The 12,953-nt window shown below is 41.0% G+C and overlaps 1 protein-coding gene across 1 annotated transcript in view; it reads right to left on the minus strand.

Annotated features, from left to right (window-relative positions):
* The window catches only part of LOC105700216, a 50,945-nt gene extending 41,066 nt beyond the window's left edge, over positions 1-9,879 (minus strand). Inside the window, exon 1 of the mRNA XM_012425878.1 lies at positions 9,651-9,879. The gene's annotated coding sequence lies outside the window, so the exon portion shown is untranslated. The remainder of the gene's footprint in view (positions 1-9,650) is intronic.
* Positions 9,880-12,953: the final 3,074 nt, after the last annotated feature.

The raw sequence follows: 12,953 nt of genomic DNA on the forward strand, positions 1-12,953 counted from the left end.
GTGATGAACTAGAAATCTACTGAGCCTTATTGATCGGATTTTTTCGGATGTCTTCCTTATGATCTTACGAAGAATATAGACCTGGTTTTATTGTCCCATCGCATCGAGAAGTTAAGGTGAAATGAAACACCCTTCAAATCAGTCGATTCGAATACAACACTTTTTTTTAAGGGTATTAGACCAAACTGTCCGAAACTTTGACGCATCACTCCTGATCATCTAAGACTTGTCCTGACACATTCAAAATTTGGATTATTGTAAAAAATTGTTTAACTCAGCCCAGACCAGAACCAAAATGGCGTCGAGCCCTCATATTTCGATCAATATACAATTATCGAACGCTCTGATATAAGAAACAAAAGGGTCAGGACAATTTTACGACAATTTAGAACACTCTGGTAATCGATAAACTCGCATTTGAACGGGATAAGGGCAAAAAAAAGTGTTGTATGCGCTTCTATGCTAAAACAATGGGAATCCGAAGTCTCGGAGTGACAATTTAATTGACCTGGAAATCACAGATGGCGCAGGGTGTCCCGCTGCAGTCAATTAGGGCCCCGGAAAGCTTGAATCCAGAGGATTTCTGGAGTTTTGTTTCGTTTTCTTTATAATTATTGTACGCAAACGACAGATGTGGTATGCCATTTAGTACAATATTCAATGTAATTCGATACAGCTGTCAATATAAAAACGAACGTCGGCAACGTAGGCATTTAGAAAAATCTTCTTTATCGACATTGATCAAGTTCCTCGACGTGTTTCACTTCACCTTAATTGACAAACAAAAGTGTGTATCTGTTTGCTGTGTGTCCTCCACGAGGTAGAGAGATGGAGCGCGCGCAACCTCTGTTCGTTTCGCCGGGTCGATTCGCCATCGCAGTCGCCGGTCGCGTCTCGTTTTACTATTTTCCCTGTTCCTTTTTTTCCCCTCTCTTTCTATCGTCCGTGCTTCATCCTCCCGCTATCTCTCCTTCTCTCCCATCGTTCTGGCAGGGAATTCGATTTAGGGAAATTCTTCGATCGCAAAGCGAAGTGAAATAGCCCGGGCTTTTCATTTAAATTTCCCGCCGCACGCGTTAGGTGCATTCGACCGGTTCGGGAAAGCGCGTGCGTTCGTGCAGGCGTTGGATCTAGTTCTAAACGCGTTAAGTTACCGTCAGGAACAGGGTTGGGTAAGTACAATACGTCATGTAGTATACGTGGTTTCCTACGTGTATATTACAACGTATAATACGTCTCCAGTTTTCTACGTGAGCACAAAGTACATCATGCCCTTCTATTTCTAAATATAAAATAATAAATCCAGGGAGATATTTGATATTAAGGTGATGTGAAACCCCCTTCAAATCAGTCGATCCGAATACAATACTTTTTTTTAAGGGTATTAGAACAAACTGTCCGAAACTTTGACACGTCACTCCTGATCATCTAAGAATTGTCCTGACACATTCAAAATTTGGATTTTTCAACAAAATTTTTTAACTCAGTCCAGGCCAGATCCAAAATGGCGTCGAGCTCTCATATTTCGAGCAATGCACAATTATCGAAGGCCGTGATGTGAGAATCGAAAGGGTCAGGACAATTTCAGAACGATTTAGAACACTCGGGTAATCGATAAACTCGCATTTGGACGCGATAAAGGCAAAAAAATGTTGTATGCGCTTCTATGCCAAAACGATGGTAATACGAGGTCTCGCAGTGAAAATTTAATTGACCTGGAAATCACAGATGGCGCAGGGGGTCCCTCTGCAGTCAATTAGGGCCCCAGGAAGCATGAATCCAGAGGATTTCTGGAGTTTTACTTCGATTTCTTGATATTTATTGTACGAAAACGACAGGTGAAGTATGCCATTTGGTACAATATCCAATATAATTCGATACAGCTGTCAATATAAAAACTCACGAGATTTCATTCTTTACTAACTAATTTTGAAATACCTATAAACAAATTTGACAAAAAATTGAAATTTCTTGAGTTTCAGGACCTTCCTTATAGTCTCCCTATTCACGTTGAATCGTCTCAAACTATTCGGTAAACCGAGTTGGAAGAAAAGTTTTATAAACAAAACCTCTTCGACGCCACTTTCACATCGCCTTAAGGGCGTCTTCGTTGGGATTGCCCCGTACCGAGGCAGCGCTTCTACGAGCCGATCCGCCGTAGCGAAAACGTTAAAACTTCGTTCACGAGATATTTCCCTCGTGCAAATTCTATTACGCATGCGGGACAAAAATTTGGTTCGTCGAACAAGATCGTCTGATTGATTTCAGAAAACCAGATGCGAACCGAATTTTAGTTCACTCGGCCAAACTCGATTGCCTAAAATAATTAAAGTGTTTCGGTTAAATCGTTCCACTTACTTTAGATGCTATTTTAGGAAATAAAACATATATTTTGATTTATTGATCGAAATTATTTTCATATTTCACGTGATCTACCGTAATTCGGAATTAAGCAACCGAAAGGTGTTAATCGGAGAATACTGTCATGTCGACTAAGCGAAAAGGTTAAACCAGGTTTTATCCACTGTTTTTAGGCAACGGTTAGGCGGTAAAAACCAGGAAATATGGTTTAAACCGGTTAAAACCATTGACCTTTTTGTAAAAAAAAAAAAACAGATTTATGCCAACCCTGAACTCGCGGCTTTTCCGCGGCCGTCGACCAATGGCGGGACGCGCGATTCCGTCGGCCCCGCCGCGCAATCCTTGACCTACCGCCACAAGGACCACGGGTCATCGTGAAAGTGCGATTAAAATTTCGGAACGACCAATGTCAGGGTTAGGCCACGGCGAAAAACGTCGTTCTTAATTATGGAGCGCGAAATACGTCAAAAGTGGAACGTCGAACGATGGTGGTAATTGGATCGTTTGTACCCGGAGTACTGGTTCGATTATGCGGCAAAAACCAAGAAATATGGTTTAAACCGGTTAAAACCATTGAACTTTTTGTAAAAAAAAACGGATTTATGCCAACCCTGGACTGGCGGCTTTTCCGCGGCCGTCGACCAATGGCGGGACGCGCGATTCCGTCGGCCCCGCCGCGCAATCCTTGACCTACCGCCACAAGGACCACGGGTCATCGCGAAAGCCCGATTAAGATTTCGGAACGACCAAGGTCGCAGTTAGGCCGCGGCCAAAAACTTCGTTCTTAATTACGGAGCGCGAAATACGTCAAAAGTGGAACGTCGAACGATGATGGTAATTGGATCGTTTTTACCCGGAGTACTGGTTCGATAAGATTATTTGTATAAACAAGCGTTCATCCTCGTCGGGAAAAATCTCCAGGATGGAACGTTTTAAATGCCGCGAACTTTTGCAGACGACATCGAAAAGTCTTTCCGACAGCTTCTTAACTTTCCTGCCGTGTAGGATAAAATCGGAGTATTTGGCTTCTCGGAATATTTACCCTACATAGTTTCGATAAGTGAATGAATTAATTAAACGTTACCTCGGGTTATTTTCTATTGTTTCAGTCGACCATCCACGTGTAAACTGATAAAACGAAACGGTCGTCGTCAATCGGCGAGAAGAACGAGAGGCTTCGTCATCAGTCAATCGTCATCGTCGTTCGACCTCGCAGCAGTTAATGCACCAGAGAGTGACGTATGCACCTCGGTACGTCCAGCGCACATTCAGAACTTATGCAATAATGTTCATATTCATCACATTGTACCAAATGGCATACTCCACCTGTCATTTTCCAACAATAAATATCAAGAAATCGAAGTAAAACTCCAGAAATCCTCTGAATTCATGCTTTCTGGGGCCCTAATTGACTGCAAAGGGACACCCTGCGCCATCTGTGATTTCCAGGTAAATTAAATTTTCACTCCGAGACCTCGTATTACCATCGTTTTGGCATAGAACCGCACACAACACTTTTTTTGCCTTTATCCCGTTCAAATGCGAATTTATCGACTACCAGAGTGTTCTAAATTGTCGTAAAATTGTCCTGACCCTTTCGAGTCTTATATCAGAGCATTAGATAATTCTATATTGATCGAAATATGAGAACTCGACGCCATTTTGGTTCTGGTCTGGGCTGAGTTAAAAAATGTTGTAAAAAAATTCTAATTTTGAATGTGTCAGGACAATTTTTAGATGATCAGGGGTGATGTGTCAAAGTTCCGGACAGTTTGAACTAATACCCTTAAATAAAAGTGTTGCATTCGAATCGATTGATTTGAAGGGGGGTTTCACTTCACCTTAATGACGTTACTTCGAGAGCTTCCTCTCCATGCCGGTAGCTCGCGATTGTAAACAAAAAGAAGCTTAAGGAGATGTAGGTAATCACAAATGAGCCCATAATTATGAAAGTGGTCTAAGTCAAAATTTAAAAAAAATGAGTTTATCAGTTATTTCACCCCATACTATTTTAAACTAAATTAATTCAATGTAATTTTTTCGATATTGTCAAAAATGAATCATTAGATAATGATTGTAATTTCAATATTATATGGAATTCATTTAGTGTTAATTATGAAAGTGGTCTAAGACAAAAATTTAAAGAAATTATATAAACATAACCTTAAAATAGCACGTGGCCCTCCTTGGCGCGTTTTTGAACTATAAGCCAACAAATGACAATCAAACAATAACAGAAACGACAATACTTTCCGGTCTACCTAACAATATATGGAATTCATTTAGTTCTATTTTGAAAGTGCATTAATGCAGTTGGGCTCTTCCGAACTAATTATTGGCAGAAAAATAATTTATATATTTTACCACTATGTCAACAGATAGCGGTTCAGTTACTTAACTTACGTTAATGACAACGTACATATTATGTGAATACGTTAATTATTATTCAGATATGATGTGATTTGCAGATATTATACGACGACGTAATACTTCTTTAGATGATTCTAAATTCCACATTTTGAATCTTTCACCTAAAAGAGGAAGACCAAAAATATACGGAAATATTAAATTACTTCCACTATGCACCACCACTAGACCAGTAACGGAAGAAAAACAAACATATTATGTGTTTATTACCATACATCCCTCCAGTTTTTCAGGAACATTTTAAAAATCTTAAAAACACATAATGATAAAAGTGGATTACTTTTTAAAAATAATTAATAAAGGTTCATGAATTATTTCATTAAAATTATTGTTTCTAATATAACTCGTAGTTTTTTATTGCTTTACGTCATTCAGAGGACATTCAGTTAATTTTTAAAATGGGTCCAAGTCAATTCGCACTTTAAAAACGACATTTTGGTATGAAATTCACATAAAATTTCATATTCATAATAAATTTCCATTAATCAAGAGTAATAAAATTCTAAATTAAAATGTTGCATGATATAAAAATATCTTTTAATTTATTCAAATGCAATGCATTAAATATCTCGAAACAAGAAATATATGACTTAGACCACTTTCATAATTATGGGCACAAATCATCGGGGTAAATCGAAATTTGTTGTCATCGCTCTATTGACAACTGTTACGAGCTGAGTACGATTACGGCACCTGCCCATTACGCGTACCATTTTTAAGCGTGATATGGAACGGAAGGTACCCCGACTATAAACAAAAAGGACCTTGAAGTGGTCTTCGGTAATCGCAAGTCATGAATAGAAATCAAAATGTTCGTCATCGTTCGATCGAAATTACCTTGACCTCGTTACAATTAATTCACCGACCCATAACGTGCTACTTTTAGTTAGAAAATGAAATGAAAGTTGGAATCGCCTATACAAAAAGAATTACGAAGCGAGCTTCGTTAATGACGAATTGCGAGTAAAACTCGAAACACTCGTCCTACTTCACGTAACACCGTTACGACCTCGTTACGATTAATACACCTATCCTTGGCATGTATTATTTTTCACCGCAAGAAATTCATTTAGGACGAAAGGTACTTCTACTGTAAATAAACAAGATCCTAGAATATTCTTAGACAATTACGAATAATGAGCTAAAATGTGCCCATAATTATGAAAGTGGTCTAAGTCATATATTTTTTGTTGCAAAATCACATTGAATTAATTTCGTTTGAAATAATATGGCGTGAAATAACTGATAAACTCATTTTTTTTTAATTTTGACTTAGACCACTTTCATAATTAAGGGCACAAATAAAAGCTCTTATCGTTCGTTCCTTGTTACAATCGCAATTAATTCACTTGTCCACGTAATGTATCATCTTTCGCTATGAAATGTTTGGAAACGAAAGATACTAATGTTGTAAACAAAAAGAGCCCTGAAGTAGTCCACAGTAGTTGTAAATTATAGATAATAATCAGAATTGAGCATCACCATAGTTCGTTCCGACCTCGTTATAATTAAATCATCTATCCATTACATCTATTATTGTCCATTATGAAATTAAACAGAAAGTAAAGCTATTGTGAACAAGGACCTTGGGGGTGATCGCCGTCAATCCCACATCATGAACGACAAACAAAACATTTGTCACCATTCATTTACCATCGCTACGGCCTCATTGCGATTAATATACCATATCCGTAAAGCTGGCATTGCCACTTTAGCACAATTCAATAAAATTTATTGCTAATTTATTGCTATTTTACTGCGCAAAAAAAAACAATGTTTTGCCCTTATACATTTTCGAAGAACGGTGGCGATGCCAGCTTTATATTAAGCTAGCATTGCCACTTTATAAAAACAATAATAAAGCAAACGTGCATAGTTGACGTATACGCCAGAATTTATTGCTAATTAATTGCTCGCAGAAAAACCAAACTGATGCTTTTATTCATCCCTAAAGGGGTATGTCACCACCTCTAGAGTCGGTAGCAGCATAGCAACATGAAAACGCAAAACTTTATACTAAGCTAACATTGCCACTTTATAAAAACAATAATAAAGCGAACGTTCATAGTTTACGTATACGCCAGAATTTATCGCTAATTAATTGCTCGCAGAAAAACCAAACTGATGCTTTTTTCATTCCTAAAGGGTATGTCACCACCCCCAGAGCCGGTAGCAGCACAGCAACATGAAAACGCAAAACTTTATACTAAGCTAACATTGCCACTTTATAAAAACAATAATAAAGCGAACGTACATAGTTGACGTATACGCCAGAATTTATTGCTAATTAATTGCTCGCAGAAAATCCAAACTGACTCGTTTATTCATCCCTAAAGGGGTATGTCACCACCCCTAGAGTCGGTAGCAGCATGACAACATGAAAACGCAAAACTTTATACTAAGCTAAAATTGCCACTTTATAAAAACAATAATAAAACAAACGTACATAGTTGACGTATACGCCAGAATTTATTGCTAATTAATTACTCGCAGAAAAACCAAACTTCGACTCTTTTATTCACCCTTAAAAGGGTATGTCACCACCCCTAGAGTCGGTAACAGCATGACAACATGAAAACGGAAAACTGTATAGTAAATGAACATTGCCACGTTATAAAAACAATAATAAAGCAAATGTTCATAGTTGACGTATACGCCAGAATTTATAGCTAATTAATTTCTCGCAGAAAAACCAAACTTTGACTCTTTTATTCATTCCTAAAGGGTATGTCACCACCCCCAGAGCCGGTAACAGCATGACAACATGAAAACGGAAAACTTTATAGTAAATGAGCATTGCCACGTTATAAAAACAATAATAAAGCAAATGTTCATAGTTGACGTATACGCCAGAATTTATTGCTAATTAATAGCTCGTAGAAAAACCAAACTTCGACTCTTTTATTCACTCCGAAAGGGGTATGTCACCACCCCTAGAGACGGTAGCAAAATGACAACATGAAAACAGTGGGAAAAGACTGATTTCTAGATAGCAACTAATTATCAGTTACTTCTCTTGTGGAGAAATGAATCGGTTGATACAGTTTTTATTCAGCATAACTGTGCTAAACGCGAGGGATAGAATAATCAGCTGAGAGATGAAGAAACAAAATCCAATCTTGGTTCATCTAGGAGCATTTAATTAGCAATTAGTACCCACATGGAGGAATCCTTCTATTTTCACAATTTTGTCTGGCCATTCTGTGGGGTGTTCATGCTGCGGCGATGTCTTAGAAGCAATTAATTAGCAATAAAATCTTCTGCGAAGAAATCAGTCGTTTCCCCCCGTTTGCATATTTTCATGCTGCTACCGGTCCTAGGGGTGGTGACATCCCCCTTTAGGGGTGGATAAAAGAATCGAAGTCTGGTTTATCTGCAAGCAATTAATTAGCAGTAAATTCTGGCGTATACGTCAACTGTGAACATTTGCTATATTATTCTTTTTATAAAGTGGCAATGCTAGCTTAATATAAAGCAGCCATCGCCACTGTTTTTCGAAAATGTATAAGTGATAAAATTTCTTTCTCGCGCAATAAAATAGCAGCAAATTAGCAATCAATTTTACTGACTTGCCAGCTTTATGGACATTGATATATACCTAACCGTAACGCGTACCTCACACCATACAAAAGGAAACAAAAAAAAAAATGCGTTGTACACGAGAAGAACCTCGAAGCATTCCTCGGTGACCATGACTCACGAGCAGAAGTCGAAATCACTGTCATCGAGCAATCGTCATCGCCGTGACCTTATTGCTAATAATGCGTAAATGACCATTCCCTGTGAAACAAAGCGAAAACTGAAGATCACCATAAACAAAAGTCGCCTAAATTAAGTATACAATTTCTTAAAGAGTAATTAACATTACGGGAAGAAATTAAATCCACCCGGCATGCGATATCAAGCTCTTGCCAAACTGTAAGCGTCTTGCGTGCTTTCGAGTCCGTCTATCTCAGAGCTTGCTTATCGAAAGATAAATATTTCAAGGCTACCCCTAAGGTCCGACGTCATCGAATGCACATACGCCGGCTCGTCCGCGCAAAAAATCCCCGTTTTATTAATAACTACGTGAGAGATCCCCGAAGCATCGAAAGAATAAAAGCGCAAAAGACCGGCCGAGGAGAAACACGAGGAAAGAAACGACGCCACTCGGCCGTGCGACGTCGACTCGCGAGGAGGAAAGATAAGTATTAAAGCACCGTCGAAATAAATAATCGGCTATTTCCGCGGTGGACGAGAAAGCAGAGACCAACTTCAAATTATAAACAATTCCCTGCCGTCGTATTTTCCAGCCGAAGGAGCCTATTCACTCGTTAATTACAGTCGGTCGACTGTCAACAAGAGCGTCGGTGCCGTCGTTGCGATCTTAAGTTACGGCAAAAATCCGAGGAAATAAAGCGCCAAGAGAGAGCGCTGCGATCAGAGAGAGCGCCCTACTCAAGCGGAGCCTACGCCTATTCGAGTGTTGGCGGAATAAAACCGCAGTGGTGCAGGCCGGTGGGCCTGAGAGGCGCGCGTCCGCGATAGTCGGAGTCTCGCCAAGGCTCGCGGAATGCCAGGGTGCTGCGTAGGAAACGATTCGCGCGGGGCTAAGCGGCTTCGAAATTCTCTACAACTCCCCAGCGAGTCGTTTCTTTGCGGCGATCCGAAGGAGTAGGGGTTGCGGGGAAGAAAATAGGTTTTAAGGGGATAAATATAAGTGAGACGCGGAGCGATCGAGGGTCTCGAGGGACTCGGGAAACGGGGCCACGTCGGGGGGCAGCCCGGAGGTACCGAGAAGGTCGCGAGGAGTCGGGTGCCCCCCGGCGACGCCACTGCGCGCTCGGCGCCGACCCGTGGGGAGTCAGGGAGCTTCCACTCACCGGTCTTTCCGGGGTCGGCAGGACCGTCACATTTTTCCCGCGTCGCAACGGGCCTCGGGGAGCCGGCTTCCTCTCGCACTCGGGCCGCACCCGGGGCGCTCACTCGCCGATGAGCCGCGCGCAGGCCATCTTGGACCTAACGGAACGAACGGCACGACGAACCCACAACCGACTACGCTCGCCGTAAACGGACGCGAGACACTGAAGCGAGAGCGCTGGGGGAAAGCCGTGCGCGAGCCGCGCGCGCGACCGTCGCCACCTCGCGGCGAGAGCTCGAAGCGCGAGTCGGCTCGGAAGAGCGTGGCCGAGTTCGACCATCGATCCCTCTGCGACCCGCTCCCCGCGCGAGTCGGCGGCGGACTGGCGCGGCGAGGCCGGAACGCCGCCGCATTGGACGAGCGCCGCGACAACGGAAGCGACGCGCTCGGACGGAACGCCGTGACGCATTGGCCGCTCGGCGTCACAACGGAAAGTACGCGAACGTCCATTCCGCGCCATCTACACCCCGCTGGATAAATTAAGCGTCGTTTCATTTTTATTCTTCTCCCATCGATTTGTAAACGCGAGAGGAGCACATCTCGAGTTCTGAATTTGTACTCTTTATTTCTGACCAGGGGTGGGTAAGTATAATACGTCATGTAATATACGTAGAGTTCGAAAATTCTCGGTAACATTAAATTGGAGAAGGTAACTGTGAAACATACCGTAAGTTACCGGGAACATTGAGAATTTAAGAGAACGTTCATTTTGTTATTTATACTTTAGGTTTCTTCGTTTAAATAACTTTTTTTTTTTCAATCAACTTCAAAGTTCAAGCTAAAGAGTAATAATTACTATTAGAAAATATTGATTATAGGGTCGTATTTACGTCCAGCTAAAAATATTCACGTATGTACAACTTCACGGAAAATTCCATGCGATTTGTTTCAAACAAACTGATATTTCATTCTGCGATGAAGCGAATGGGAGGTTTTGATTGGCTACGGAGAACGTACAACGGAAATTCCCCTCTACGATGATTCTCTATAGCTAATCGAAACCTCTCGTTCGCTCTGTTGAAAAATTCAAATTCTCATAATTTCTCGATAAAAAAGACTTTGGAAAAATTACCGATAAGTTACCGGGAATTTCTCTTCGTTTCTGACGTAACTTACTGGATTTAGAACTCTAAATATACATGGTTTTCTACGTGTGTATTACAACGTATAATACATCTCTAGTTTCCTACGCGAGCGCAAAGTATATTACGCCTTTCTATTTCTAAATATAAAATAATTAATCCAGGGAGAAATTTGATATTAAAGGGGGTTAAACTGAAAGGATTTTAAATACGGTAGATTAATCATTTCTTAGCAATTTTTATATATTTACATGTGCGCTAAAAGACGTTAACCTTGCGAATACATATATCATGCATCCGCGAAATCCGCCACATTGGAAGGGTGAAATTCTAAACAATTTTGAATACAAGCGCCATATTAATTCATTGTACTTTAAAATATTTCCGTGTTTATATATGTGCTAAAAGACGTTTATAACCTAGTCTCGATACTGTATATTGTCCACCTACGGCATTCTTCATATCGGAAACGTAAATTATTGGTTTTCTACGATTTTCTACAATAAATTACATTGTGTACGTAATATACGTCAAAAACCTTGAAAAACGCGAAAATGCCCAACCCTGTTCCTGACAATGAGAAAAGCGAGCCAGAGATGAGTTGAGACCATCGACATTTAACCACTTGCGCTATAAAGACGTGCCACGCACGTCGAGATGCTTTTGTTCGAAAACTGCCAGCGACATGTATACCACATGGTTACGCATTTGTCGCAGAAACAAAATCGACGTGTCCGGCACGTCGGCTAACAGTTGGATCGTTCATGATTCGAGCTACAGTTCCAGAGTGCACGACATCCCTAGCGTCATCGATATCTTGGAAATATTTCAGAATCGATAGGGTATGTTGTACGGATGTTATACCGCATGTTATATTGTAGAGCGCGGCACGGCAACCGAAAATTAAATCGTAGCGCAAGTGGTTAACCCTTTGCGGACGAGACTTTTCCATTATAAAGGCTTTTGGGCGACTATTTGGCGACATTCGTCCGCAAAGGGTTAGACATGGACCGCTGACTCTATGGCGAAAACGCGTGGTCGGTAAAAGAGAGAGAAAAATGATGTGCGTGGGCACTTTTGTTCGAAAACTGCCAGCGACATGTATACCACATCGTTAGGCATTTGTCGCAGAAACAAAATCGACGTGTCCGGCGCGTCGGCTAACAGTTGGATCGTTCATTATTCGAGCTACAGTTCCAGAGTGCACGACATCCCGTAGCGTCATCGATACCTTGGAAATATTTCAGAATCGATAGGGTATGTTGTACGGATGTTATACCGCATGTTATATTGTAGAGCGTGGCACGGCAACCGAAAATTAAATCGTAGCGCAAGTGGTTAACCCTTTGCGGACGAGACTTTTCCGTTATAAAGGCTTTTGGGCGACTATTTGGCGACATTCGTCCGCAAAGGGTTAAACATGGACCGCTGACTCTCTCAACTCATCTCTACCAAATCAGAGATGAGTTGAGAGATTCACGGGACGGATCGAGCGACCGCGTCCTGTGCGACCTCCGGTGGAAGATGCAGACGGCTAATGCACTTGCCACCTGTTACAAGTCTAGGCAGCCGGAGAACCGACTGAAAAAGTGAAGAACTCACAAAAACTTCAAACCCTGTGTCTCTTCCGAAAAAAATCGCAGCCACTAGCTCGAGAGATCAATTTAAACGGAACAACCTTCCCCATCAAGCTACCGTGGACGCAGTTCTCATCGCGACAAAAATTCACAAAGATCCTTTAACATATTTTAACATCTTCTACCAACAAGAGCAGAAAGCTCGATTTCGATTAACTGCCCATGATGATTTTACCAAAAATGGCTGCTTCCAGGTGATCCACCTAAACCTGCAAAGGGGCACAAAAGTACAGGTAAAACGGAACATTGAAGAAACACTAGTAAGTCGCCAGATTCTCCGAAGTGGCCAATCTAAAGCTGAAAGGGAACACGAAGGCACGAACGAAACCATTGGAAAGCAAGAAAAAGACGGTGATACAAGTGCTAATAACTTACTAAAGTTACCATTAAAGTCAAGAATATTTCGCAGTGCATCGATCTCGTATAAATGACCCAGTAAAAATGTATTCAATTATACATTATTTGGCGTGATAAAAATCTAATATATTTATCATACTTAAATGCAGACTCGAGAAAATCTCATGGAAACGACAGTTCACCGTCTCT

Source organism: Orussus abietinus, unplaced genomic scaffold (assembly GCF_000612105.2).
Source record: "Orussus abietinus isolate OABI.00-Male unplaced genomic scaffold, Oabi_2.0 scaffold326, whole genome shotgun sequence".
In the NCBI taxonomy this organism is placed as follows: domain Eukaryota; kingdom Metazoa; phylum Arthropoda; class Insecta; order Hymenoptera; family Orussidae; genus Orussus; species Orussus abietinus.